Source organism: Nicotiana tabacum, chromosome 12 (assembly GCF_000715075.1).
Source record: "Nicotiana tabacum cultivar K326 chromosome 12, ASM71507v2, whole genome shotgun sequence".
In the NCBI taxonomy this organism is placed as follows: Eukaryota; Viridiplantae; Streptophyta; class Magnoliopsida; order Solanales; family Solanaceae; genus Nicotiana; species Nicotiana tabacum.
Window position 1 is genome coordinate 73,941,831 of NC_134091.1, and position 24,012 is coordinate 73,965,842.

The window sequence follows — 24,012 nt, forward strand, 5'->3', positions numbered from 1 at the left end:
ATGGAGCCTAGTATTGTTATAAGTTGGACCTCAGGTCTGGCTACTATCAAATCAGGATGTTTGAGCATGATATTCCAAAAATAACATTTAGAACTCACCATGGTCACTATGAGTTCTTAGTGATGACTTTTGGTCTTACTAATTCCCCTTCTACATTCCAGAGTTTAATGAAACAGATATTTCATGCTCATCTCAGAAAATTTATTCTAGTTTTTTATGACATACTCATTTATAGTCCTAGTTGGTCTGAGCATCTGATTCACTTAAGGGACGCATTCAATATTGTGAGGGCCCATGTGATGTTTGTGAAGAAGAGTAAGTGTACCTTTGGAGTGACTCAGATTGATTACATGGGGCATGTCATTTATGAGGAGGGAGTAGCTATGGATAAACAGAAGGTGGACTTAGTGCTGAATTGGCCTCAACCAACTACTCTTACGGGATTTAGAGGGTTCCTTGGATTAGCAGGCTACCATAGAAGATTTATTAAAGGTGATAGACTGATTGCCAGGCCTTTACATGACTTGCTGAAGAAGGGAAAATTCATCTAGACTACTACAGTTTCCTTAGCATTTGAAAACTGAAGGTGGCTATTACTTCAGGACTTGTACTTGCTCTTCAGGACTTGTTGTAGAAATTTCCCAAAGAGTTTGTTGGAGGTATTTAGAGGGAAGGTATTGATATGAGTTTTTTAGGAGAAGTTTCTATTTTTAGTTCACTTCCCAATTCTGTAATGCAACTCTTTCTATTTCTTGTGTACAATAGAGTGAGAGTCAGTTAAAACAATTAGGGAGCTGTTAGAGTTAGTTAGCAGTCACATAACTGGCATGTGGTTTGTTAGGAAGTGTAATAGAATTTCCCTCCCAATTCGATCACTCATTTAAGCCAATGAAAAAGAGAGTGTAAGGCATCTTGTGAAGTTTTTGAGATCAATAAACACTTCTTCCTTTTCTCTGAAAATCACAAAACTATTCTTAGTTCTTGAGTGAGTTGTTCAAGAGCAATTGATTTATTTGCTCTTTAGGTGCACTCGTTACTTCTATTTTCATTATTGAAGATTCTGAGCTGTATCATCTATACAACATTTGAAGAGCATTATGCAACAACAATGACAAGAGAATGAATTTGCAAGTGCTCTCGTAACGTAGCACTTGAACTTTAGAGGAAAAAAAACCCCTAGATGATCTTTGCTGAAGCAAAAACTTCAACTTCCTTGGAGCAGAAGAATGATGTAGTGGAGAGCTAAACAAATCTAGATTTTTGAAGGTAAAGGTGTGCATACAAGTCTTCAAAGCAAATTCTTTTCTGCACCTATCTTTTCTAACTAATCCTTAGTAACACATCTTCGACTACTAACTTGGATACCACCAAACTTCTGATCGCTCCTATTTCTCCAACGCGAACTTATAGCTTTCTGTTCTTTTTTGGGTGGGGTTGGTCTTGGGTCAGGTTATACAGGGAAATTTAATGAATTGGAGGTGGAATTTAAATAAATGCCAATAGGAAGGCGACATGTATTATAAATTTACAGCATATTTAATTTATTTTTAGCTGTTAATTTTAAGGGTAGGAATAAGCCAAAAGTTTAACGGTAGAGACAAATTTAGCTCGATAGATGGACGAAGAGTAATTTTGTAACAATTTTAATAGTTCAGGGATAGTTTTGGCCCTTTTCCGTAATATATAATGTCCAAGTCTAATCCTAATCATCCATTAAGTAACTACTTTAATCTCTAATCTTGGCCGTCCAACTGAGATATTATTTATTCACCCTTTGTAATATAAAATCCTCGCACGTGTCCTTGCCAATTTAGATCATGGCAAAAAACAACAAAAGAAAAATTGAGTTTTTCCACAATAATGATATTGACTTTTTAAATACAACTACTGAAGTGGGATAGGATCTACAGTATCCTAAGCTTAGTTCAGAATTTTGTCTTATAAGCATCTTCCTTAAGTAGGAAATGCCTTTATGTTTTGAGTTGGGTCGAACCACAAGCAAGTAATCTTGCACGTGTATGTGTCTAATTACCTTGCATCTTCTTGCCGAGCAGCAGCTGACCGGAAATTACTCTGACACAGGAAGCATATATATTATATTTACCATTGTAGTTATACTTAAAGAAAATCGCTATTCGTAGAGACATTTGAATTTTATAGTAAATTTACTTATAATAACAATTGTTTAGAACTGAAACAAGCTCTCGTAGCTTAGTTGGCTAGAGCACCTGCTAAGTAAGCGGAGGTCTTGAGTTCGAGCATTCTATTTTTCTGTATTTCGCCTTGGTTGATACAGTCGATACAGGTTGTATCCTTTATATACACCTTGTATTTGCCTTGGGTGTATTTGTTGCACATCTAAATACCAATGATACAAGCTGGTATCAATTGAAAAGTATCCCACTAGTGGGGTCTGGGGAGGGTAGTGTGTACGTAGACCTTACCCCTACCCTGGGGTAGAGAGGCTGTTTCCGATAAACCCTCGGCTCCCTCCCTCTAAGAACTCCCCACCTTACTCTTGGGTGACTCAAACTCACAACCTCTTGGTTGGAAGTGGAGGGTGCTTGCCACTAGAGCAACCCACTCGTCAAATCTACAAATAATAACTAGGTATAAATAATAACTAGGTAAATTATAGTTATAGATGATAATTAGGATCTAAACCGTACTGCTTAATGAAAATTTCTGAATAAAAATGTTTACCCGAAAAATCGGATAACGTTATATTTGTGTATGGTTCTAAGGATATGCGATACGATTTGATATAAATCATGTAGAAAAATAGAAATATGTGTATTCTTGACTATGAGAATGAAAATAGTGAGCAAAAAGAATGAGTAAAACAAGCACAAGGGGATATCGTTTTCTCTGTCCCCGTGATCTTTTGTTGCCGTCCCTCTTGTAGTAGAGGGATCCTACTTTATATACAAAAAAAAATACGTAGTGGAAAGCCCATGATGTATTGTCTTTTTCTCGATTTCCGCCAAGATTCTCTCTCATAGTGCGGTTGCAACGTCCCTAATCTGCGAGCTCGATACTGGCTCGAGCTCGATGTTGGATCGAGCCCTCGGCCTTGGTCCGAGCTCAATTCTGACTTGGGGTCTCGGTATTCAGGATAAATATTGGTCGGTCCATGTATCTTCGATAATCTCCGCTTTGCCTCGTAGTTCGATTTGGATATGGGCTCGATAATGATATCGAGCTTGTCATTGATCAGTCTCAGAGCTCGAAGTTCGCCGCCCTTACTTCGAACCTTGACCGAGCTTGTCATGCAGATATCCTTTGATCGAAACATTATCGTCTTGATTAGTCTGTACGACTGACTCGAATCGGTTTTGACCGTATACAGATAGTCCCCTCGTTTCTCGGAAAAGGATGCGGCAAGAAACGATATGATTTCCCAACAGCTCGATCAGATCTATACTGACGTTTTCATCGATCCCGACCACGACGTATGTGATAGCTGTCTCATCGGTTCAGTTTTACCGAGGCATTTAATGTGTCAGATGGTGGTCGGCCACCTCTGATATTGAACCGTCATTGCTTCAATCTATAAATAGCCTTTCCTTCCACCATTCATCATTTTTATGTCTTCAGTCTTCCAAATTTTGCAAGTTCCTTTTCTGAGTTTTCTGCTTGTAAACCTGTGAGTTTTACTGCAAATTCTTCCTTAGAACACAAAATACTTCCGTCCTTTGTTTACGAAATTTTAAATGGCAAAAACGTCTAAAACTGTTCCGTGAAAAGAGACCGCTTCTTCATCTCGACCTGCTGGTGGCGAGGATGTGGAAGAGCCCCGCCCTGAGGAATTCATTCCGGTTGGGTGTTGGACCGTAGGCGATTTTAAAATTGAAAAGCCTTCTCCGAAACCGGGTCGGTGTGAGCCGATGTCGAGGTATCGATGTTCAATCACCGAAAAAGTTCTCAATAAAGTCATACAAGAATGCAACTGGGATAATAAATTCGTAGTAATCCCATCGCCCGATGAATTAATTACTACCTACGTCGAAGGGTTCTTAAGTATTTATACTTATCCTTTCACGTTGGGACCCTTAGACCCTATCATCGTCGCCTTTTGTAAGAGGTACGATGTGACCCTCGGCCAAATCCATCCTTCCTTTTGGAGGATAGTGATTCTTCTTCGATTTTTCTCGAGCAAGGTCGAGGGGCGTGTCTTCACCCTCGATCATCTTATGCGTCTTTACAGTCCCCGACTTTATCGAGGAGGGCTGATCAAGCTTGCTCGCCGAGCAACCAAAGATCCATTCTCGAGCATAGACGAGACCCGGGATCGGGGTTGGATGGGCTGTTTTGTTCGAATCAGAACCTCGGATCTAATCCCTGCCGATGACTTGCCATTTTCCGAGAAATGGAATATGAGCCGTGAGTAAACGTTTCTCTTTGCCCGTTTTGATTTTGTGATTGCTTTCTATTTTGTTGATCCATTTTTCCTTATCATAGCCGTAGCTCGAATGCCGGAACTGATACGTAGTTGGTTGCCGCGAAACCTGTATGTTGAAAGTACTTCATGGCATGTGAGCACGGCATGTGGTAGATGGACCAATTCCCACAAGAGCATAACCTTCTAGCTTCATTTGCGGTGTGTGTATTATTCCCCCGGTTTTGATGGATAGCGGTGTAAACTTCAAAAATATTTCGCTCGTTGCAATACTGTAAATATGAATGCCAATGTGCCAGCCGACTGTATTTCTCAAATCTTTTCATTGGTATTGGCATAAATTCAACACCCCTTTCCATCAATGACGATGCACCTCTAGCCCTTTCAACAAACCTCTCCGCCATCTGCTTGAATGACATCCGCACCATGGCAGTGACAGGAAATCCACATGCACACTTTAATAACCCGTTGAAAGACTCTGACACATTTATAGTCAGAATTCCCTATCTTCTGCCACCATCCGCATGCAAAGTCCACTTGTCAAGCTCATGTCGCATCAACCAACGATAGGCTCCTCCATCTTCCTGCCTGATAGATTCCATACACCTCCTAAATTTACACTTTTGGTGATCTGTTGCAGCCATACACATTAAATCATGTAAATCCTTATTGGGATATGCCTTCTCGAAATTGGCCTTTAGGTGCTTCGCACAGTAACGGTTCCTACTATGCACGCAAATTCTGTACAGAACTTAAAATACCACCATGCCTACGCCCAGATCCAGCACTCTAGATGCTCATGTATTTGTGTCTCTAGATTCTGGGATATGTTTAGATTACGTTGTTTAGTATTATATCACTCTATTTCAGATTATTACGGTTATTATTGTTAACATTTTATTTTGAATTGTTAAAATTGGTTAAGTAATTTAGCTAACGTTGGCTTGCCTAGCAAGTGAAATATTAGGCACCATCACGATTCCGAGGGTGAGATTTCGGGTCATGACACCTTGAGAAGAGACCATTGGAGCCTCTAGAACCATGTATAACCACAAGTTACTCTTGAGCAAATCCAGCCACTCATCGAGCAAAACCAATTTGGAAGAGCGTAGTTGAAAAAGCACTATTCAAAGGCAAAAGTTAAACTTGTAATCATCAATATAAAAATCAAACAGGAATATAAGCACTAACTACATAACTATGGAGTATATAAAAGTAATCTAAACTTCTTTTAGTACTGCAAAATGAATTAAGGGGCAAGGAAAAAATAAAGTGTACAGTAATGTCAAGGTAAAAATTATGCGTACATAACCTGTAGTCACATTATCTCATTTTCTTCTCTAATGAATTGTCAACATAATGCATAACCTCTTTATGTGGTAAGAAAATTCAAAAATGCAATCACAAAACAAAAATAAATTGTCTTTAGAGCTATCATAACAAATTCAAATTTCACAATGGAGATACAGTAGGATAACAAAAGAAATACATTTTCAACTTCAATCTTGCTTGGCAATAAAGTCAATAAGCAAAGGCCATAAAATTTAAACTGAATAAAAGGTAATAGCAGGTCATTCCCATCAAGTTTCTACGCGAATCAAAAAAATTGAAGATCAAAGACAATGCAGCATAATCGTAAAAGAGGAAGTACCATCACCTCTCATAAAACCACCTCTATACAGATAAATATAGATTTTGGCAAAGGAATAACTACTAATAACATTTAGATATATGTTATTGCTAAAACACAAATACATAAAATCATCATCGCATAAAGATCTACCCTAATATCTTAGAATAAGATTTTAAGATCACGGAAAGTCAAAGATAAAATAATATACTAAGAAGTAAGAAGAGTGGAGAGTACTCAGTAGATCAAACCCGATTCTTCATGATTAATCGCTAAGGAGTTGATTCCACCAAATTATGCAATGGAGGTCTATCATAGTCACATGCCACTGCTGTAGATACTCATAATTTTATTCCTTACGTAGTGTCACTTAGAATCGCAGTAGAATTAAGCCAGTGATAGATTCCTCCATTGATTAGCTTTCTTATTTCTGTAGTCTTAAGAGAAGAAGTCAAAAGATAGAGTAAAAAGAAGAAAAGAAAAGGCGTGTTAAAAATATTACTGTAACCCATGTATTGTTGCTAACCAAATCATGAAATTTTGATTTATAAATTAACATCATATAGAATCTCTTTTAGCATGTTATCTCAATAATTGAATTAAAATTTCAAGTTGTTCATCAGGTATATAAGCCTCTTGCTCAAATGAATCTTTCTGTATGTAGGCATCGTAGTATCACGAATAAGATAGAGTTTAGGATATTGAGTTCTTACAACTGAGCTCTACCACACGATCTAGAGTAAGAAGAAAGAGTGACAATCCTAAATGCCCTGTAGCCTCCTGCTTATAAGTGTGGTGCATGACTCACTCTACTAGACATGGCTTATACACTCCCTAGGACAGAAATGCTCTGATACCACTTTTGTCACGACCCAAGCCGATGGGCCGCGACGGACACCCGGTACCTTACTCAACCGAGTACCAACATAATGTATCTTTATTATTACATCATCATATACACGTGACATGCGGGCCTAATAGGCCAACATCATCATTTATAAATTCAAAACATAGGCCGACAAGGCCGTATAATCTTTCACGTACACGACATATGTCTACAAGCCTCTAAGAGTACATAAATGTCATAAAGGTCGGGACAGGGCCCCGCCATACTAATCAGTACATGTCCTAATCATACTAACCACATAAGCAACTTCGGAACAAATACAGTGCACCAACATCTTCCGTTGAACTGATCGCCTACTTGGAGGACTCTCGATATGTCTATCGAGACCTGCGGGCATGAAACGTAGTGTCCCCAAGCAAAAGGGACGTCAGTACAAATAATTTACCGAGTATGTAAGGAATGAAAATCAGTAAATAATAGACATGAGAGAAACATGGAGTAAAAGACTCGACATGTACGTCTGCATAGCTCTGTGAATCATATCATTTTTATAATGTCATGCATATGTGTATAAATGTAATACCATGCATTGGTATATGCGTTCATAATATTATCAAGCCTCTGAGGGTATCCCATCATATCTTTTTGGCCACTCTGGGTAAATCATCAACGTATACCAGCTGATCAGGTGGTGGTGCGTATATAACACCGTAATCTTTTCCATATCCCATATACATATATATATATATATATATATATATATATATATATATATATATATATATATATATATATATATATATATATATAACGCCATCTGGTCATGGGTCAATGTATATGTATAAATGCATGAAATGCATAAGAAATTCGTTAATAATATTTCCTCGGAATGTCATAAAACTAATATCCCTTAAGAAATACGTTAATAAGATTTTCTCGGAATGTCGTAAAAATAATATGCATGTCGGATAAATTTTATCAAATACGTATTTTTATGAGACCCATGAACAGAAGATATAATAATAATTCACATGGAGAATCAAAAATATAGACACCACTAATATTTCTATGAATAGAGTCGTTTATAGAAACTGTGCGTTTGCTCGTTTCTTTCAGTATCATTTGGGCCATGCCAAAAAGAAAGAAGGGATAGCCTTAACATACCGGATCTTAGACAATGGGTCAAAAGCCTGGTGTTGCAGAGACCATACTCCGAGTGTGCTTGGGTCGAATTATCAAAGGGCCGATGGGAGGCTAGCAGTTATGGTAAATCTTTTTGTCGATTTGTCTCTTCATCGGTTTGTATGGTAAATCTCCCTCTTCGCTTTTGTAGGACTTGGGAAAGATTAGTCATGAGGCCGCCGTCCGGTGGCGAAAAAGTTCCTGTCCTGAAGCAAGTGAAAGAAAGGAAGAGAAAATATGTATCGGGCTCCCCGAGCTCGAAAAAAAAGAAACCGGCTAAGAGATCTCGGAAGCCGAAGGGGGGCCCTGATGTTATGTCTTCGGAAGTGGTCCGCCATTCAAGGGACGAGCCCGAAGAAGGAGAGGAGAATTTAACTTGCGTACGGGCTAATGTTGTGATTCAATAGTCTTCCAATTTGGTGGAAGCAGATCGGGGAACCTTGGCCATAATCCCAGAACAAGAAGAAACCGAGACTATCCCTTCTCGAGCTAAGATGATTGGAAGGGATACCGAGGGTGGATCTTCTCAGGCAGTAGAAGATATTTCAAGGAATGAGTTCAGGATAGTTGACATTGGCGGATCCCCTCAAATTTTGGATGCCATGATTCGAGAGGCCGTCATGTTGGAGGATCGGTCCTATGAGGGTATTCAGGAGTCGGCCGATATTCACGGTTTTCTGGAGGGGCTCGAGTCAGGTGCCTCGGAGGAGGTTACTGGTTTCGGTGGAATGCCGGTACCCAAAAAAGCATCGTGGTCGGGTTCCACCGAGCCTTCATCGATTCATAAACTGGTGGACCGATTTCCGGCCCCGAGTATCGATCCTGATCGAAGGCGGAAGATAGTGCTCTCCGTACCTGCGGATACCCAAATTTTTTCTTCCCCTGTGGGGATTGTCAGTTACCTTCAGTCCTTGGTGACCGAAGAAGATCAATCAGTGATGAATGCGGTGGGGCCTGCCTGTCTCTTCAATGAGGCCCAACAAGCTTTGAATCGGGTAACTCTGATGGTGTTTTCGCCGCTTCTTTTACACAGAGTTGCAGGTAATTCTAATGCTTCTCCTTTTGTTTGCAGGCTTCGGTGTTGCATCACGAGGCCTTTCTTCGAATCAGGGAGGAGCATGATGCCGAGGTTCGAAGCCTCACTGAGAAGAGTAACTCGTATAAGCTTCTTAGTGAAAAACTTCGAGCAGATTTGACAGCGGCTCGGGAAGAGCATGAGGAGATGGCTGAACAGGTATTCCGAATGTTCCATGATAGTGAAGATGAAAAAGAGATAACCACTAACGATCTGATTCTGCAGGTTCAGTAGAGGATCGAGCAGATTGGACGGCTTAACTCACAGGTAGATGCGCTACTGGCCGAGGCAAAAGAATTTAAAAAGTGTATGGATAACCTTGCCTCGAAAAAAGAAGCCGTCGAAGCTCAGTTGGAGCTGTCAGATGCCCATCTTCGATCTGCGAAAGAAAATATTTTGGGGTTGATCAAAAAGATGAAAGAGCTTCAGCATCTGTTGGATTTGGCCAGTTTAGATAAAGCAGATTTTGCCAAAGAACTCGAAGTGGCCAGATCTGAAGTGGTCGAGGTCAACAAAAGAGCCGATGCTAAAAGTGGCTCAGTTCAGGATCGATGTCGAGGTTAATCAAGCCAAAGCCGTGAGCATGATCGAACATGCAAAGTGGCAGGCTCGGAGAGAGGCTCTCGAGGAGGTCAGAGCTCGGGGCTTCGATGTTGGGGCCAAGATTAAAGTTGCCAGGGCGGAGGAGAACAAAGCTCGGAGGTTGGCCTTTCCTGAGGAGGACTCCGATGACTCGGGGGAGTCTGAAGACGAGGACGATGCCGAGAATACGACCTCCGATGAAGATTGAGTCATTTAGGGCCTTAGGTCGATCGCTGTGTTCTTTTGATACCGTTTTCGGCTTTTGTATAAAGAACTTCCCTTTGGAAGAGTAGCCTCCTCTGTACAAAAAAATTGTAAATATAAATCTTTCTTCTACTTGAAGAAAAATAGCCTTTCAAACTGAATAGATAGTTTGAATTTAAATCTTTGTTGCCTTCGGGCCTTGTGGGTAGTCCCCTTCGCTTTATCAAGCTCGAACATCCTTCAGCTTAAATAGTCAAGTGTTCGTTTTGATTCGAAGAAATGAGTAGTTTTGCTCGAAATCGAAATAAAAGTAGCCCGCAGGCTTAGTAATAGAATAAATGATTCGAACTCGATGCAATGCAGCCCGTAGGCGTAATGGTCGAAGTAGCCCATAGGCTTAGTGGTCGAGTGAGTGCTTGCTCGAACTCGAAATAAAAGTAGCTCGTAGGCTTAGTAGTCGAGTGAATGATTCGAACTCAAAATAAAGTAGCTGTAGGCGTAATGGTCGAGTGAGTGCTTGCTCGAACTCGAAATAAAAGTAGCCCGTAGGCTTTGTAGTCGAGTGAATGATTCGAACTCGAAATAATGTAGCCCATAGGGGTAATGGTCGAGTGAGCACTTGCTCAAACTCGAAATAAAAGTAGCCCGTAGGCTTTGTAGTCGAGTGAATGATTCGAACTCGAAATAATATAGCCCGTAGGAATAATGGTAGAGTGAGTAGCCCGTAGGCTTTAGTAGTCGAGTGAATGATTCGAACTCGAAATAAAGTAGCCCGTAGGCATAATAGTCAAAGTAGCCCGTAGGCTTAGTAGTCGAGTGAATGATTCGAACTCGAAATAAAGTAGCGCGTAGGCGTAATGGTCGAGTAAGTTTGCTCGAACTCGAAATAAAAGTAGCCTGTAGGCTTAGTAGTCGAGTGAATGATTCGAACTCAAAATAAAGTAGCTCGTAGGCATAATGGTCGAGTGAGTGCTTGCTCGAACTCGAAATAAAAGTAGCCCGTAGACTTTGTAGTCGAGTGAATGATTCGAACTCGAAATAAAGTAGCCCGTAGGTGTAATGGTCGAGTGAGTGCTTGCTCGAACTCGAAATAAAAGTAGCACGTAGGCTTTGTTGTCGAGTGAATGATTCGAACTAGAAATAAAGTAGCCTGTAGGCATAATGGTCGAGTGAGTGCTTGCTCGAACTAGAAATAAAAGTAGCCCGTAGGCTTTGTAGTCGAGTGAATGATTCGAACTCGAAATAAAGTAGCCCGTAAGCGTAATGGTCGAGTGAGTGCTTGCTCGAACTCGAAATAAAAGTAGCCCGTAGGCTTTGTAGTTGAGTGAATGATTCGAACTCGAAATAATGTAGCCCATAGGCGTAATGGTCGAGTGAGCGCTTGCTCGAACTCGAAATAAAATTAGCCCGTAGGCTTTGTAGTCGACTGAATGATTCAAACTCGAAATAATATAGCCCGTAGGCGTAATGGTCGAGTGAGTAGCCCGTAGGCTTTAGTAGTCGAGTGAATGATTCGAACTCGAAATAAAGTAGCCCGTAGGCATAATAGTCAAAGTAGCCCGTAGGTTTAGTAGTCGAGTGAATGATTCGAACTTGAAATAAAGTAGCCCGTAGGCGTAATGGTCGAGTGAGTGCTTGCTCGAACTCGAAATAAAAGTAGCCCGTAGGCTTAGTAATCGAGTGAATGATTCGAACTCGAAATAAAGTAGCCCGTAGGCATAATGGTCGAGTGAGTGCTTGCTCGAACTCGAAATAAAAGTAGCCCGTAAGCTTTGTAGTCGAGTGAATGATTCGAACTCGAAATAAAGTAGCCCGTAGGGGTAATGGTCGAGTGAGTGCTTGCTCGAACTCGAAATAAAAGTAGCCCGTAGGCTTTGAAGTCGAGTGAATGATTCGAACTCGAAATAATGTAGCCTGTAGGCGTAATGGTCGAGTGAGCGCTTGCTCGAACTCGATCATGTTTACATAATAAATCTTGAACATACAATATTGATAAAGAAGAAGGCTTTTTTTGCAAGCCATTATACATGGGTTCATATTTTGCATCAGGGCTCGGGCCAACTACACAAGCATGGTTCGTTTTGACCATTTGGCTCTTACAACGTTTCCTGTTGAGACACTGTTTGTCATGAAATAACGAAGTAACTTCCTACGTACCGAACTTGATAATCATCACATATGCATTCAATGATAAAGCCCACTAGTATACGAGGTTGATTTTACAGAGGCCTCAGATACTCAGCAGTAGTATCATTTCTGCTATATGGCTGGTATCGATCTCTGGTCGACTTTTGCTTTTTCGTAATGGACCTAGAAATCAACTGGTCATCTTCGACTCTTATTTTGGATTGATATCGATTGTGCACATCGGTCCAAGTGATAGCTGGGTACTCGATCAGATTTTGCTTTAGCCGCCGTGAAGCCATCGAGCTCCGCTCGTTTAGACCTTGAGTGAAAGCTTGAACATCCCAATCGTCTGTGACTGGTGGCAGATCCATTCGTTCCATTTGAAAATGAGCTACGAACTCCCTTAGCATCTCGTTATCCTTTTGTATTACCTTCAACATGTCCGACTTTCTGGTTTCGACCTTTATGGCTCCGGCATGTGCTTTTACGAAACAATTTGCAAGCATAGCAAAAGAATCAATAGAGTTAGATGGTAAATTATGATACCATACCATTGCCCCCTTTGACAAGGTTTCACCGAATTTTTTCAATAATACAGATTCGATCTCATCATCTTCCAAATCATTGCCTTGATGGCATACGTATAAGAAGTGACGTGTTCGTTGGGGTCGGTCGTTCCGTTATATTTGGGTATTTTGGGCATACAGAATTTTTTGGGGATTGGTTTTGGGGCTGCACTCGAGGGAAAAGGCTTTTGAATGAATTTCTTCGAATCTAGCCCTTTTATCATTGGTGGAGCTCCCGGGGATCTGATCGACCTTGGAATTATATGTTTCTACTTTTTTATCGTTGGCTTCAACTCGTTTTGTGAGTTCCTCTAGCAATTTAGTAATTTCGGGAGTAGTCCCTGATTCTGGCTCGTTTGACTTCACTATGGATGGTTCCGTTCTGTGGGTGATTTCTCAAAGTGGATTGGAATCCGGCCTGCTTTGTGCGCGGGTTTTGCTCTGTAACTGAGCTATCTCTAGTTGTTGGGCTTGTAGCATCTCGAAGATCATACGTAGGCTGACCCCGATTTCCCCCGCATTTTGGGTGTCTCGGGCTACGGACCGAGTACCGCCTTGAATGCTTCTTTCCGGTTCGGAACGCTAATTTGCCTCCTAAGCTATTTGTGAATTGACATCCAATGGTATTTCGGCTCGAGTTTCGGGTATCTCGATTCGAGCCTCGGTGCCATCGTTAATTGGCCTTCCGGCTCCGGGTGCCAAGTTGTTGGTTTCACCTTGAAGGCCGGTTTCGTGGTCGATAGGTGAAGCCATTGCTGATTTGAAGTTGCAAACTGGCGTGCACTATGGATTCATATCAAACGATCACTGTTACCCTTAGCCCCACGGTGGGCGCCAAACTGTTTACCCAAAAAATCGGATAATGTTAGATTTGTGTATGGTTCTAAGGATATGCGATACAATTTGATATAAATCATGTAGAGAAATAAAAATATGTGTATTCTTGACTATGAGAATGAAAATAGTGAGCAAAAAGAATGAGTAAAACAAGCACAAGGGGATATCTTTTTCTCTGTCCCCGTGACCTTTTGTTGCCGTCTCTCTTATAGTAGAGGGATCCTACTTTATATACAATAAAAAATACGTAGTGGAGAGCCCATGATGTATTGTCATTTTCTCGATTTCCGCCAAGATTCTCTCCCATAGTGCGGTTGCAACGGCCCTAATCTAGCTCGATACTGGCTCGAGCTCGGTGTTGGATCGAGCCCTCGGCCTTGGTCCGAGCTCGATTCTGACTTGGGGTCTCGGTATTCGGGGTGAATGTTGGTCGGTCCATCCATCTTCGATAATCTCCGCTTTGCCTCGTAGTTCGATTTGGATATGGGCTCGATAATGATATCGAGCTTGTCATTGATCGGTCTTAGAGCTCGATGTTCGCCGCCCTTACTTCGAACCTTGACCGAACTTGTCATTCAGATATCCTTTGATCAAAACATTATCGTCTTTATTAGTCCGTACGACTGACTCGAATCGGTTTTGACCGTATACAAAAAGATTGTTGACTTGAAAGAAAGGGCCTTCTTTCAGGAAGATGACCCAATTTTTCGTCTCTTTTTTATTTCAACTTTATTTTTGTTTCGGGGTCACACCCTTTGCCTGGGGCCAATAGAAAGGAGCCCCTAGCTACAGGCTGAAGATTGATCTTTTGTCTCATTCAGACCTTTAGAGGGCATTCATTTATCCCAACCGGTTAACTTCATAGACTGAGAATACGATCGCATTATTATTCATTAGTAGGAGAAAGGCTCTTCGCAAAAAAGAAGTGAAGTTTTAAGTCATTTGAAGAGGCGCAAGATGGTGCAGGATGTTTCTCAATGAACAAGACAGTAGAAAACTTTTCCTTACAATCATGTTTTATTTATCACACAAAAATACACACCCTTAAAGTAAAAACCTCCGCCTAGATAGTACTTGGAGCGATTAAAGTTGCCTCAAAACTTTTTCAGCAGCAGCTATTGTCTGTTGGATATCCTCTGCAGTGTGTGCTAAGCTAGTAAATCCAGCCTCAAACTGGGATGGCGCAAGATAGACACCTTCCTCCAGCATTCCTCTATAAAATTTGGCAAATTTAGCAGTATCACTCTTCTTTGCATTGGAAAAGTTATGAACTGGTCCATGTGTGAAAAAGAAGCCAAACATTCCGCTAATATACCCACCACATATTGCATGACCAGTCTTCTTCCCAGCCTCCAGTATTCCCTGAATAAGTTCACCGGTGATTTTGTCCAAGTGTTCATATGCTCCCGGCTGCTTTAACCGCTTAAGTGTGTGAATACCAGCAGTCATAGCCAATGGGTTCCCGCTTAGGGTCCCAGCCTGATACATTGGTCCTGCTGGGGCCACCATCTGCATAATATCCCTCCTTCCTCCATAGGCACCTACTGGAAAGCCACCGCCGATAACCTTCCCAAGTGTTGTCAAATCAGGAGTTATTCCAACATACTCCTGAGCGCCACCATATGCCAACCTAAATCCTGTCATAACTTCATCAAAAAATAAGTAGAGCACCATTTTCTTTGGTAATACCGCCAAGGACATCTAGAAATTCCAGTTTGGGTGGAATAAAGCCAGAATTCCCAATAACGGGCTCAAGTATTATAGCTGCAATTTCTCCTTTGTTGTCATCAAAGAGGCTCTTAATAGCAGAAATATCATTGTTGGGGGCTGTCAGAGTATCATGTGTGGCTGCCTTGGGAACTCCAGGGGAGTCAGGTAGTCCTAGAGTGGCAACTCCACTGCCTGCTTTAACAAGAAGTGGATCGGCATGACCATGGTAGCAACTAGCAACCCTCAAACTTTATAATCTTTGACCGGCCAGTAAAAGCACGAGCCAACTGTAGAACCCCATGCATGCCTCCGTGCCAGAGTTGACGAAACGAACCATTTCAATACTAGGAACAGCAGAAATAACCATCTCTGCCAGAGTATTTTCGAGGAGGCATGGAGCACCAAAACTTGTTCCTTTCTTCATTGTCTCAGCCAAGGCTGCTAGCACCTACAAGTAAACTAACTCAAGGTTTACTGCCTCAAAACAATGGAGAAAAGCATAAATAACTTTCACTTCTTTCCTCTTCTGCTGCCCTTCCTAGCTGACAATGAATACAGGACCTAAACCATGCTTATAGTTAACAAATGTGCCTCAACAAAGTTCAGTAGAGACCAGTTACATGCTCCATTCCTCTTAAAAGTTGTCACCGGTTGCACAAATATTTTGAACAAATCAATGTTTTTCAGGTTCTACTCAAGTCTGGACTGTATGGATTCAATCAGCTAGAAAGGTTAGCTCAAGCTCTAACTGAATTGCTTCAACTTAACTGGCCTCATAGGTTTTTGTTTTTTTGCACCTATAGCAAGACCTATCAACATCATGACACAGATTTCTAGGAAAGAAATTAATAGAAAGTAACAGCCTACATGTTCGTACTAGTCATTAGACATTATTCTAGAACAACCTTGCTTTCTTTTGTTGATAAGTAACAACCTTATTTATGACAAGATAGAGATGACAACAGTTTACCTGAAATGGCCTTGCTATGTTTAATAGGTGCTACTTGTCGTTGTAACACCTCGATTAGATCCGGTACCGGTATTTCTCAGAAGTCTTTTATTCTTGTTAAGAGACTTATATGATATATGAAAACTCTAATTTCAAAAGAATCCTTAATTTGCCTTAAAAGACGCATTATTTAATATTGGAAAGAAACAAACCTGAGTAGAGCATAATTTACTCACTAGCATTCTGTAGTCCACCCAAACTAATTTGGGAACGAGACATTGTTGATTAATTGATTTACTAATAAATTAGAGCCGAACTTCAGGGTGGAACAGGCTTCAATTTTCTAACTCAACCCACTATGAGAACAAGAAATGCAGCAAGTACAGGTAGGGAGTCCAAATACCAGGTTTCTAGCAGAAAGCAGGTAATCCCGCTAACGGGCGTGGCCAAAGAAATGAACGGTGGTTATCCAAATTTTCATCTAAATATGGAGTTAAAGCAAAGAAGTACACCTCGTCATCTGCATGACGAATGATAGCTGGCCCCCATGAACCGACATAATCAATGTACTCATTACCATCTATATCCCACATATGAGAACCCTTCACAGAGTCGATCAAAACAGGTCGTCCGCCAACTGACTTGAAAGCACGTACAGGAGAATTTACACCACCTGGCATCAACTCCTACCAACAATCATACAGGAGATGAAATCAATGAACTTGAAGGGAGTCTGAAATGAAGCAAAAACAGAAGGGGAGTCTTTCATGCTCTGTCATTAGATGCCATTAGAGAAAACGTAAAGAAACTAATGAACTGTTGAATTATGTCAAATACTAATTAATAAATGTGAGAATGAGTAATAGAAAATAACAATAAAATAAAGCAAACCAGTGTTAGAATGAAACTCAACCCTCGAGTTTGAACACCCTCGAACTGGTTGATACAAGAACTATGAAAGTATAACAAGCTGAATAACAATGGTGAGAACAATAAAGAGACTTATATTGCTTTTTGTGTCTGTCAACCATGCCCTACAAATGATTAGAACTCCCTTAATATAGTAGAAAAGTTTCACTTATGGTACAATTCTAATTATAGAAAGAAACCCCATGATTAGCTAATTAACCATTTCTGATTTGATCCGTTCTGAAATTTACGCCATGATCCTCGACCAGTCACCTAGATTTACGCCATAATCCTCGATCAGCCACGGATATCTTGCCTTTCTGTTATTATGCTATCTTCGATCTTGCTCGATGTCTGTCTCATTTGACTTCGATCGCTACTAGCCTCGATCTCGACAGGTACCTCGGTTCTGAACTTGGTACCTTATCCTCATAATATGGCCTATTCCGTTACGAGACCGTCCTTCGATACAAACTCCGGTCTCAGTTAAATCGGGTGGGCCTGGTTTTAACCGTATACAGATAGTCCCCTCGTTTTTTTGGAGTGTAATGATAAGAAACGAATTGAGCATTCGATTTTCTACCTCGACCTGTCATGATGTCATCCTTGTGACGTAAGCGACGGAAGTGACTGAAACGTCCCGTCTGTACAGTTACCAAGGCATTAAATGAGCGTTAGTATGGTCGACCACCGCCAATATTGAACCGTCATTATAAAATTTATAAATAGCCCCTCTCTCCACCATTTCGAACTTTTACTTTCAGATTTCTAATCTCCAAAGCTTTTTATATCTTCTAACTTCTTCATCGGCAAATCTATGATTTTCACTGCTACCATCTTCTCAAAACACCAAATCTTATCATCTCCATCTATTTTTAACTTCAAATCCATACAAAAATGGCAAAAATATCAAAAATTATTCCTCAAAAGGAAAAAGCTTCTTCATCGCGGCCGACCGGTGACATAACACCGATGGAGCCACGACCAGAAGAGTGTGTTCCCGGGGGGTGTGTTCTCACTTCTCACTTCAAGACCGATAAAGCCTTGTCGATTCCTGGTCGATGCGAGCCAATGTCGAGGTATATATGCTCGATAACTGAATGGTATCTTAAGCAGGTAAGGAAAGACTGCAACTAGAAGGGCAAAAAAGTGGTGATCCCGACCCCGAAAGAAGACATTACCACCCATGTGGAAGGGTTTTTAAGTGTTTATACTTACCCTTTCATGTTGGGCCCCCTCGACCCCGTCGTCATTGATTTTTGTCGTCAGTATCAAATAACCCTAGGCTAAATCCATCCTTCTTTTTGGCAAATTGTCATTCTGCTCCGATTGTTCATGAGTAAAGCCGAGGGGATATTTTTCACCCTCGACCACATCATCAGGTTATATAGCCCCCGCCTCTATCGAGGCGGGTTAATAAAACTCCAACGTCGGGCCACCAAAGTGCTATTCTCGAGCATAGACGAGGACAAGGACCGAGGCTGTATGGGCCGGTTCGTTCGAGTGAGGACTTCCAATCTAATCCCGGCCGAGAAGATGCCATTTTTTCAGAAATGAAATATGGAGCATAAGTATAATCCCACTGTTAGTTCTTATTTATTGTTTTTCCCCCTTGCTTCTTCTTATCGATATCCATTTCCGTGATGTAGCGGTTGCTTGGATGCCCGGTGCAATTCCTAACCTCAAGAGCTGGGTTCGGGACCTGGTCTCGACCTCTACGTACGCCGAACGCTCATGGTGCGATTTATCAAAGGGCCGATGGGAGGTCAAAACTCATGGTAAGCCCCCTTTCCATGTCTTTGATGGTTTTGTCAAGGCATTTCTCGCTTAATTTTTTTTCATATAGGCCTTGGCAAATATTCTGTTATGAGGCCCCTATCTGGTGAGGAGGATACTTCGATCCTGGCATCGAAACCGGCAAAGGACAAAAAGAGAAAAAAGACCTCACCCTCCGAGGATCCATAACCTAAAAAGAAGGCGGCTCGTAAGCTTAGGAAGAATATCATCCTCCTGACCGAAGAGTCTGTTCGGCATCTAAGGGAGGAGGACAAAGAAGAGGAAGAAGACAACTCCGGGCTGGTGGCCCAAGCGGGAATGAGCACCGAGGCCCCAAAGGCCACTGAATCAGTGAAGGCTACAGAGACTCCGTCTCGCGATGAGGGGGTCTCTGGAAAAGACTTGGGCGAAGTCCCCGAGTCATCGAGGATCGAAGATGCTTCCCACCACACTGATCCAATGGTGGGTATGGCTGTCGAGGCCCCTCGAGATGATGAGAACACCCCAAGTGATCCACTTAGGGCAATAGAAAGTGGAGGCTCCCCGCTGCTCCCCTCGTTTTCTGAGGAGGTGATTCAAGAGGATCGGGCCTTGAAGACCCTCTCCATCGAAGGAGCCCACGAAAATGAGGATCACTTCCGAGATTACTTTACTGGGGTCGAAGATGCTACCGGCCTGGGTGACTTGGAAGTCTCGAGGAAGGACTTGGGCAAGGCATCGAGCCTTTTCAATGAAGCACAGCAAACTCTAAATAGGGTAAGCCTTAACTCCCCTTGTTGGTATTACCTTTGTGTTTATTTTTCTCTTTTTAACTTTTTTTCTTCTTTCGGCGTAGGCCTCCGCACTTCATCGGGAAGCATTTTCTCGGTCTTGAGCCGAGCTGAGTCGGTACGAGGCCGACATTCAAAGGCTTACCGATGAGAGGAATGCCCTCAACCTTCTTGGTAGGCAAAAAGAAGAATAGATCAAGGACCTCCGAGCCGAGTTGGCCACGACTCACAAAGATCAGACCGACCTGATCGAGCAGGTAATGAAAATTTTAAAAGCTCATGGGCTTGATTTGGGAACGGTGGGTAACATTTCAATCTCACAGCTTCAGCAGAAGATCGAGAGGATTGAGTAGTTCCGCGAGGAGGTAGATACGATAAAAGCGGAGTCCTTGGGGTGAAAAGAAGGTATGGACCGCTTTGCTGCAGGAAAAGAGACTACTCGAGCCCAATTATCATCGGTCGAAAGTCAGCTTAAGCTATAAAGTAGAAGAGCTTGACTCAAGCAAGGAAAATAGAGGAGCTCGAGGCTCGGTTAGCTTCCGAACTTGCCAAGGCCAAATCTGAAGCCGAAAAGGCAAAGGCTGAAGCAGATGCAATCGTGGCTGTCTACCGGGATGATGCTGAAGCCGCTCAAACTCGAGCATATTGGATTGCTGAACTCGCCAAATGCCAATCTCATAGGGAAACCCTTGAGGAGATCCACGCTGAAGGCTTCGATCTTACCAACGAGATAGTAAAGTCTAGAGAGCTTAAAGCCATAGCTGGAGCACTAGCCACTTCCGATGATGATGATGATGATGGAAACAAGAGCGGGTCCGAGAATGGGGAGGACCTCGATGGCGAAGAAGCTGCTCCCGAAGAAGATCAAGAACCTTAGGATTTTTCACTTTTCATCTTTTGTATAGGATTCTGATCGGACCTTGTAAATATTCTCATATATATATTTAAAGATCTCTTTCCTTTCCGACTTGTCTTTATTTCATTTATGCCTTATGAAAATTTTGTTCATAAGTTCGGGGCTTAGGCAATTTGGTCGAAGCCAAACAAGTGTAGTTTTTATAATCGAGTGAGTAATTGCTCGAACTCGGAGTAGGGTGACCCTTAGGTTTTAATTGAGTGAGGATGGTTTCTCGAACTCAAAAATAAAATTACCCTTTAGGCTCTTGAATTAGGCCGATTCGTCCATAGTAAACAGAATGGCTTTCTCTCGCTTTTCAGCTTGAAAAGTTTATTGTTTGATCATATAAGATCTGTTATGCCTTAGCATGAAATAAAGAATTTGTTCGTGAGTTCGAACGACTTTGTACCCATTAGGGTTTTCAAGGGTCGATATTGTCGAGACCCTTAGTAATTCAGCCGAGGGTAGCCCTTTTAACCGGTTTATGAAAATATTCTAAGGCATATTTTATAATGGGAATCGGACATTTCCGAACCATGTTACTTTGGCCCTAGCCTTTAGTTTGGGATTTTCCCCTTAGGCTTGTTTCCATGCTATGCTTCGAAATCGTTCGAAGTATCAGTCCCCGAGTGGGGTGGCCGTGGCCTATAAAATTGAGGATTGCCTTTTTAAGGTCTTACGATTTCGAGGTTTATTAATTTGATCATGTCGACTTTTGGACGGCAGTCCTCGTGTATAGGGTAAACTGTTTGAACTTCAGTTGTGATCGGCCCTTAAACCAGTTTCCACAACAGATCATAAGCATAAAATTGTAAAGTATAAATTTTTCTAAGGCATGGAACATCCGGTGAGAAAAAATACTTTCAATAGATTATACATGCGTACATGTTTTTCCATTAGGGCTCGAGTAATTTACATGGACACGGTTCATTTGACCATTTGGTCCTCTACAAAATTTACCTATCGAGACCCTGTCAACATGAAGTATTTTTCTTGTAACTATACGAGGGTGATGCCCCCCAGTATTCGAGGTTGATTGTAAAGGAGCCTCGGATACTATTGAATTGCTCTTAGTTAGCACGAACAATGGTTACCTCGTTAAAAACCTCGCTGGAAAAACCCAATTGGGACAAAAACCGGTCTAAGGAAAAAAGAGTGCAATGCGTGCTTTCAGACCTAAGGACTTTGTGTTTGAAGAATCCTTTGATGTCTTCGATTAAACACCTACAAATGGTTAGTATAAAATATAAATGAAAATGGAGAAGGTCGTACCTTAGTAGTAATATCGTTTGAGGAGTGATATATTCTAATTGTTTGGTAATTGTTCGCCATTCACCATGCCAAGTTTGTAGGATCCTTTTTCGATGATATCGAGGACCTGGTATCGTCCCTCCTAGTTCGGGCCAAGTTTTCCTTCGTTTGAGTCTCGAGTATTGAGGGTGACCTTCCTCAGAACCAAGTCCCCGATTTTGAAATGTCAAAGATTGGCTCTTCGATTGTAGTGCCTTTCGATCCACTATTTCTGTGCGGCCATTCGAACAAGGGCGGCTTCCTGTGTTTCATCTAGCAATTCCAGGCTTGTATTCATAGCCTCGTGATTTAACTCTTCCATTGCATATCGAAACTTGATGCTGGGTTCCCCGACTTTAACCAGGATCAAAGCTTCAGCACCATATACTAAAGAAAATGGTGTTGCCCCCGTACTGGATTTTGACATTGTTCAATACACCCAAAGGACTTCGAGCAATATTTCTCTCAATTTTCCCTTAGCGTCGTTCAATCTTTTCTTTAGATTTTGAATGATGGTTTTGTTTGTCGATTTGGCCTGTCCGTTCCCACTAGGATGATACGGCATCGATAGGATCATCTTTATTTTGTGATCTTCGAGAAATTTTGTTACTTTGCCACTGATGAATTGCTTTCTATTGTCGCATACGATCTCGGCAGACATCCAAAATCGGCTAATAATGTGATCCCAGATGAAGTCTATGACTTCTTTCTCTCTAATTTTCTCGAAAGCCTGTGCTTCAACCCACTTAGAGAAATAGTCAGCCATAAACAAAATAAATTTAGCTTTACCTGGGGCCGATGGCAGAGGGCCGACGATATAAATTCCCCACTTCATGAATGGCCATGGGGATAAGATTGAGTGGAGTTATTCTCCGGGCTGGTGAATCATCGGCGTATACCTTTGACATTTGTCACACTTTCGAACAAACTCTTTTGTATCCTTTTCCATATCGGCCCAATAATATCTTACTCTCATGACTTTGTGAACCAATGATTCGACACCTGAATGATTTCCGTAGGTGCCCTCGTGGATTTCTCGTAGGACGTAGTCGGTATCTCCTGGTCCCAAACATATCGCCAATGGTTCATCGAACATCCTTATATATAGTGTTCTATCTTCGGCCAATGTGAATCGTGCGACCTTCGTACATAGAGTCCTCGATTTCTTAGGACCCGATGGAAGCTTCCCGTTCTTTAGGTACTCGATATATTTGTTCTTCCAATCCCAGGTCAGACTTGTGGATTTGATTTCGACGTGGCATTCTTCGATTACTGACCTTGAAAGTTATACGACAGTCCCCGAGTTAATCTTGCCGTCTTCAACTGATGACCCCAAATTTGCAAGGGCATCGGCCTCGCTGTTTTTTTCTTGAGGTGCATGTTGTAAGGTCCATTCTTTAAACCGATGTAGAGTCACCTGTACTTTGTCCAAGTACCTCTGTATTCGATCTTCTCGGACCTTGAAAGTTCTGCTGATTTGGTTTACCATGAGCAGGGAGTCACATTTTGCTTCGATGACTTCTGTTCTCAAATCTTTAGCTAGCTCAAGACCTGCAATCATGGCCTCATACTCGGCCTCATTGTTAGTTAACCTGGAAGTTTTGATAGCTTGTCTAATTTTATTACCCGTGGGCGGCTTCAAAACGATGCCTAGCCCGGACCCTTTCACGTTCGAAGCGCCGTCTGTGAAGAGGGTCCGCACCCCCGATGATGTACCTGATTTTAGTAACAGTTCCTTTTCGACCTCGGGTATGAGGGCAGGCGTAAAGTCGGCCATGAAGTCCGCTATGATTTGAGACTTGATGGCTGTTCGGGGTCGATACTCGATATCGTTCCCACTGATCTCGACGGTCCATTTGGCCAGTCAGCCCAAAAGTTCGGGTTTATGAAAAATATTGCGAAGGGGATAAGTAGTTACCACACAGATCAGGTGACTCTGAAAATATGGTATTAATTTCCTAGAGGCGCTTATTAGGACAAGCGCTAATTTTTCTAAGTGTGGGTACCGGGTCTCGACCTCACCTAGAGTTTGACTAACATAGTAAACAGGAAATTGCGTACCTTGCTCTTCTCGAGCTATGACTCCACTTACCGTAATTTTCGAGACTGCTAAGTACAAGTAGAGTTGCTCGTCCGCTTTTGGAGTATAAAGTAGTGGCGGGCTCGAGAGGTACCGCTTTAATTCTTCCAATGCTCGTTGGCATTCCGGGGTCAATGCAAAGTTGTTCTTCTTTTTGAGCAGTGAGAAGAACCTGTGACTT

General features: G+C 41.8%; 1 pseudogene; it reads right to left on the reverse strand.

Moving 5' to 3' along the window:
- Positions 1-14,386: 14,386 nt before the first annotated feature.
- On the reverse strand, positions 14,387-16,827 carry LOC107790621 (glutamate-1-semialdehyde 2,1-aminomutase, chloroplastic-like; annotated as a pseudogene).
- Between the last annotated feature and the right edge of the window lie 7,185 nt (positions 16,828-24,012).